The following is a 6,280-nucleotide window of genomic DNA, read 5'->3' as shown; positions in this document are numbered from 1 at the left end:
AGTGGAAACGGTGGGGCACTCCTGTAATCTCAGTGCTTGGGGAAGCTGAGGCAGGAAGATCTCAACTTCAGCTCAGCTGGAGCAACTCAGTGACTTCGTAAAACCCTGTCTCGCCATATATGTACATATATATGCATGTATATATACCATGTATATATATGTACATGTACATATAAAGTTGGACACAAGGTGTCTCTCTCTCTCTCTCTCTCTCTCTCTCTCTCTCTCTCTATATATATATATATATACACACATAGGCTGGGGAAGTAGCTCGGTGCAGAGGCCCTGGGTTAAATTCCAAATATTGAAAAAAAGTTATTTCAAAGTGAGGTACTGGGACTGGCAGCTTCAGCATCATGTAGGAACTTGATAAAACTGCACATTCTCCTACCTACCGAGGCTATTTTGTTTTTGTTTTGTTCTTCCTTTCTTTTGGTGGCACTGGGAAAGGAACCCAGGACCTCACATTTGCTAGGTAAGAACTCTACCACTGAGCTACACCTCTAGGTCTACTTGGTTTTACCGTATTAAAAGCTCTGAAGAGGGCCAGGGATCTAGCTCAGTGGTTCTGCCACTTACCTCACAAGCAGAGGATCCTGAGTTCCACTGCCAGTACCAAAACAAACAAACAATTAACAACTACAAATTCTGAAGGTGGGTCCCACCAATCTACCATATTTTGCAGACACCTCAAGTGATTCTGACTTTGAGAACTTGACTAAGCTTCCCCCTGCCCGCTCCAAGCAGCTTAGGATTCCTATGGCAGTACAGTTATTACATACATACATACATACATACATACATACGTACCTGTGTGCCCCTAGGTAAACTGCAGGAAACCCAGGAATTTATATCCCAGCCAAAACCTCTCCTCTCACTCTATGCCACGTCCAACAACATCTCTAGCCCGCATCCAAGACACCCAAAACTCAAGGTCATGAAATAACCCAGGATTCTCCAGGCCTGGGAATTTAGCTCAGTGCTTCTGTCGCTTGCCTTGCAAGCTCAAGGATCCGAGTTCGATCCCCGCTACCAAATACAAACCAAAGAAATATTTTAAAAACTATTTTAATGTATATGTCCATTTGCTTCATTTTATTGAAGAGAAAGTTTGGTGCTTATAGCTGCTTGTTTTTTCAGTATAAGAATCTTTATTGTCTATGACTCAAACTCCGAGCCATTCTTTTCAGATTCTGACACACGATGCATTAACTATCGCTACTCTCTAATGACTTTCTTCTGAAATTTGGTTTTATTTTTTCACAGAAGAAGAGCGCTTTTGATATTTTCATTATTAATATCCACTTTTATTACATTAAAATAAAAAACATAAAAATTGAAAACATTCTGAAGACAGCAAATATTTATTGCATTACCCACTATCAAATTACTGAGGATTAGTAATAAAGGAAAGTGACAAAGAGACTATGCATAAAAAAAGAAAAAGGAAACCAACCACTTCAAAAGATATATCACCAATCTCTCAGTTAAACAGACAGCAACACTATGAGCTCACAAGTTCACAGCTAGGTATTTTCCCCTGGGAATGAAAGTCTATATTCCTACAAACGTGTGTATAGGAACGGTCGGAGCAGCTTGAATTTTAAGGGTCAACACGGGAAAAAAAACAAATGGCCATCCGCAGATGGATGCGTGAACCATTGTGATTCATCCACACAATGGCATGCAATGGCTTCGCCACCGACAAGCAGCAGCACAGGGGGAATGCAGCATGGTGACACTGCTTGAATAAGACCTACCAAAGAACACTGCTATTGAAGGCTTACGGGTCTCCATCGCCTCTAGAAAAGGCAAATGATCCACCAGGGGTGCAAAGCACATGGTCTTCTTGGGATGGGAGGACAGCAAGTGATAATAACAGCCACAAGAAAAGTTTCCAGATGATGTGTGCGTGTGTTCTTCATCACCATTGGGGTGATGATCTCTACAGATGTAAAAAGAATTCACCTTGCAAATACCGCCTGCTGTCCCTCCTCACACTGAGTACGGAGTACTACAGCAGTTTGTGGTCGAGTTCCATATCGAAGTAGGAATAAGGAATCAACTTATATGTCCCTGAAAATTAACACCTACTAGGGATCCTCTACTCCCATAGATGCAGGGGTTAACATTTAAAACATTCATACCTGTTAAGGAAAATTATTACGGACATTCTTAATACATCTCCATACTTGCGACTGAAAAGGAAATAAAACTGAAACCGACCCATGAAAGAAAATCATCTTAAAATTTCACAGATCTCTAAGTGATATCACTGAGCACTGCATCTTCAGAGACAATGGACCCTCTGGATGGAAAAGGACACTGTGCCCTGGGGCCGCCACATTTAAGCATCTGCATATTTGTTGCGTTAAATCTTCAACGTTCACCAGAGTCTCAAACCACACAGCTTTTCTAGGTTTTCACTTGCTGTTTCTAAGGGGAGAACAGAGATTTCTTCCACTATGAAAAGAAAGGGGTCCCCTTCTGTCCCTCTTAGACAGAACCTATCTTGCGATCAAATTGTCCTACTCTTAAAACACAAACGAAAAGAAGGGGGGCTTCTTATCAGAAAGTGTCTTCTTATCAGAAGGGGGGGGCTCAGCTAAGGACCCCAGCACATGACCTCACTTCCTTGGTGACAGGTCCAAACAGACCTTGGAACCCTGTCACCAGGCACCACGGTCTAGCGCCAACTGCCCTCCCAGTCACTTGGCTGGAAATAGGCAGCAGCGAACATGCTGTGCTGCTTTCCCAGGCCTCCAGGCCGCAGCCTCGGGACCCCACGCAGGGAAACCACTTGCCAACGAGTGAGAGGATGGTTCACTCGGCCCAGAAGCTTCAGGACCCTCATCAGGAACCACCCAACAGTCACGGGCAGCCCAGGGCAGGTCTCACCAGACCCAGCCCCCAGATGCCCAGAGACGAGAGAGAGCCCAGGGCAGGTGTCCCGAGGCCCGACCTTCATCCGCTCAGAGGCACCGAATCCACTACAGGTCTACGTAGACCCGGACACCACTGTGAGTCCCTTGGCCCAAATCCAGCACTTCATCCTCAGAGTGTGTGGGAGATGGGAGGGGGAACAGGGTGCTGAGAGAAGTCCTCCTGGACAGGCACAGGTGGCGGGAGGCCGGGAGCTGAGGGTCCTATCACTCGCCCACCCTGCACAGGGCTGCCAGGGAGACAAAGGCAGTGCCCAAGGGGTTGTCCACAGCTCCACTGTCATCTCCTATCCTCCTGAGGAGGGCAGCCCGCGACAGGGCGGCGTGTTGTTCTTTGAGGAGCACAAGGTTGTCTGGGGGCAAAAACGGCACAAACTGTGGTCTAGCACAGCCTCACGCTTCCCTGCCAACTGCTGGGCACTGTCCCAACAGAGCTGGACGCTGGACACAGGACACCTCCGGGAGCTGGTCACTGGGGGCCTGTATGCCACGTCCCTGTACCAGACATTGGGGCCCCACGATTAACCTCAGATGCCAGCTCGGGTGCAGTGTGCGAGTGTGAGCAGAGGGGACTCTGAGCAGAGGAGAACTGAGAGGACCTTTGGGGCTAAATAACCACTTGAGCACCCCCTCCAACGTTTGGTACACAGCGGGCCTGGGGTCCTGTTCCCAAAGGAGTCTGAGGTCCATGTTCTCGTCTACAACATCCTCTCTGCTCAGCCACTCACTTGGCCAGGGGCAAGGTCACTGTCCACACCATGCCGGGAGCATCAGGATACGGACAGGGACACTTCAGTCACTTCACTTCCTGTCATGATTTAACTCTGCCATTTCACCTCCTTGTAATCCTAGACCAAGCCTCCATGTAGCCCTGCCCCAACTGTCCTTCCGCCCTCTCAGCTCTTACACATCATCGCATTGGCAGAGCCCAGCTCACCCACATCAGGCCATGCTACTCTGTCCTTTTCTCTGGCTCTTGCTGTCTCACACCGTGGGGCCCCGCTGGCTACGTGACATTGTACAGGGGAGGCAGGGAGCGCAGCCGCTCGACCTTACAAGGCTAAGGAAGCTGCACCTGATTCTGTCCCTGAGACTTCTCACCAGAAACCAGGGAACATTCTGTGCGACCTCCTAAACGACAGGGACACCACGGATGGGCCTCTGTTTTCCCATTTCTACAATGGGAGGTCATCACAGGTCTCATGGGCTGTTGCTCTCATGCACAGAGTTATAGACAGCCTCTGCTCCTCTAATGAACTGTCCTGAAAATGCTATTATTCCTTCGTGTGTCTTGTAAAATGTCACGTTTAATACGAGAATCCCTTTTCTAAACGATCCATCCTGTGCCCTCTCTGCCATGGGCCTCTAAGGACCCTTTGGAGTGTGGTCTATGCTTCAGCTCCAAACCCTTTGGATCAGTTGACGGGACACCAATTCCCTATCTCCCCACTGTCTCATCACAGATTGGACATCAATCGGCCGAGAGCCCGGCAGAGGTCTGCAGAGTGAACACAGTGCGGGCAGGGGCACCCCACACCCTGACGGAGCCGCTGGAGAAGGCCTTCCTGGACAGGAAGAGCAGGTGAGTGCCATGCATGCATGAATATACGTGAAGAGACACTAGGTGCAGACGCTTTTCTAGGTAATGACCATGATCTTAGAAGCAGAACAGACACAATCACTCCCCTTTTGGGTTCCAATTTTGGAGGCTGCGCAGTCAGCCCGGGCAGCACAAACAACACTGCTCACATTAGGGGAGATGTGACACCCACCTGGCCTCCCTACCTATCAATACAGAGAGTGCAAGAGGTGGCCAGAAAAGGCAGAGAACAGGGGAGCACACTGCCGCACAAACTAGAGACTCAGCTCTGACTCCTACTCACAGACTCTTACTGCCCACACACTTCTCAGATTTTTATGGAACATCAGCCATGTGCCCTTGGGTGCAAGAACACACCAGATACCTATTCCTGTCCTCGTGGAGCTCACCCGCCAATGGAAAGGGGCAGAGAGACACCTTTTCAGGCTTCCCTGAAGAAGGCAGAGGTATCAAACCACTAAACAAGGACTGCCTCCCAGGAAGCCTTCTGTCAGCATCTCAGGGCTGCCTGGGACTGCACTGTCCCATCTCCGATGAGGAGTAGGTGGGGCTGGACAGGGCACAGACTGGGCAGGAGGCCCACCTGTCCTTCCCTGCAGGTGAACTGGGCAGCTACTGTGGGAAGTACGGCCAGACCTCTCACGTTGCTAGCTACACCTATCTTTCCCAGGTCCACCTCTTCTGTTCCAAACTCCTCACTGGAGCTGAACTCTCAGATAGAGTCCATAGATGAGCTTCTCCTGGACCATCTGGATCGCCCCGAACCTCCTGAGGCACAGCTCCAGAGTGTGGAGGACTGTGGTATGGGTCTCTGGGGCTGTGGGCCTACGGGGAGGAGATGGGTCTTGGAACTCAGCAAGGAGTGGAGATACTGGGTCACCCAGAAACATCGAGACACTCAGCAGTCAGTGGGGGGGGGGATGCTGTCTGCGAGGACTTCCTGGGGCTGTGTTGGTGCACACAGCTGTCTTGGACAGGCAGAGGGTTTGGCCTGGGAGGTATATGGACAGTTACTGATCTTTTCTCCCCTTGCACCTGCAGTGCCAGCTCCAGGCCCCGATCAAGTCCCACCTGCAGAGCTCCTGCCTGCTCTACCTGCAGCTCCCTCACCAGCTGTGGCCCCACACCAAGAGCCAGGACCTATAACCTCTTCCCCACCAGCTGTAGAGCCGGAACTCCTGGCATCTCCACGACAGGTGTCATCTCTTGAGCTCTACCTGGGGCCGGCTCTTGGCCCACTGCTGCCATTCCTGTCACATACAGATTTACTTATTATACTTATTGTTACTCTGACTGCTCAGAGACAGGACAATGATAGAATTAATGTAAATAAATTAACATTTTACCCTTATTTAAAATGATCACCTCAGTGGATTCTTAATGCATTCTCAGTCCTTTACAATTCTGTTTCTCTTTTGTTGTTTCTTTGTTTTTTGGGGGCCGGGGATTTAGCTCAGTGGTTTCACTGCCTGCTGCGAAAGCACAAGGACCCGAGTTCGATCTCCAGTACCAAAAAAAAAAAAAAAAGAAAAAGAAAAAGAAGTAAAATTATTGGGGCTGGGGATTTAGCTCAGTGGTTCAGTCGCCTGTCTTGCAAGTGCAAGGTTCCGAGTCCAATCCCCAGTACCCAAAACAACAAATATGTTTTTCTGGCACTGGGAATCCAACCGAGGACCTCAAATTTGCTAGGTAAGAACTCTACCACTGAGCTACACCTCTAGGTCTACTTGGTTTTACT

At 49.3% G+C, this 6,280-nt stretch overlaps 1 long non-coding RNA gene across 1 annotated transcript; it reads left to right on the top strand.

Moving 5' to 3' along the window:
* Positions 1-2,642: 2,642 nt before the first annotated feature.
* On the top strand, positions 2,643-5,900 carry LOC147820655 (uncharacterized). Its single transcript, XR_015448358.1, has 4 exons — positions 2,643-3,020; positions 4,406-4,524; positions 5,213-5,343; positions 5,584-5,900. It is a non-coding gene; the product is annotated as an uncharacterized LOC147820655 (long non-coding RNA).
* The last annotated feature ends 380 nt before the right edge of the window (positions 5,901-6,280 follow it).

The sequence above is a fragment of the Heterocephalus glaber genome, unplaced genomic scaffold (genome assembly GCF_053883595.1).
Source record: "Heterocephalus glaber isolate CG9 unplaced genomic scaffold, H.glaber_assembly_v1.0 deba00001813, whole genome shotgun sequence".
Lineage (NCBI taxonomy): Eukaryota > Metazoa > Chordata > Mammalia > Rodentia > Bathyergidae > Heterocephalus > Heterocephalus glaber.
Note: the sequence above shows the minus strand (reverse complement) of the source record. Positions and strands in the feature narration are given on the sequence as shown.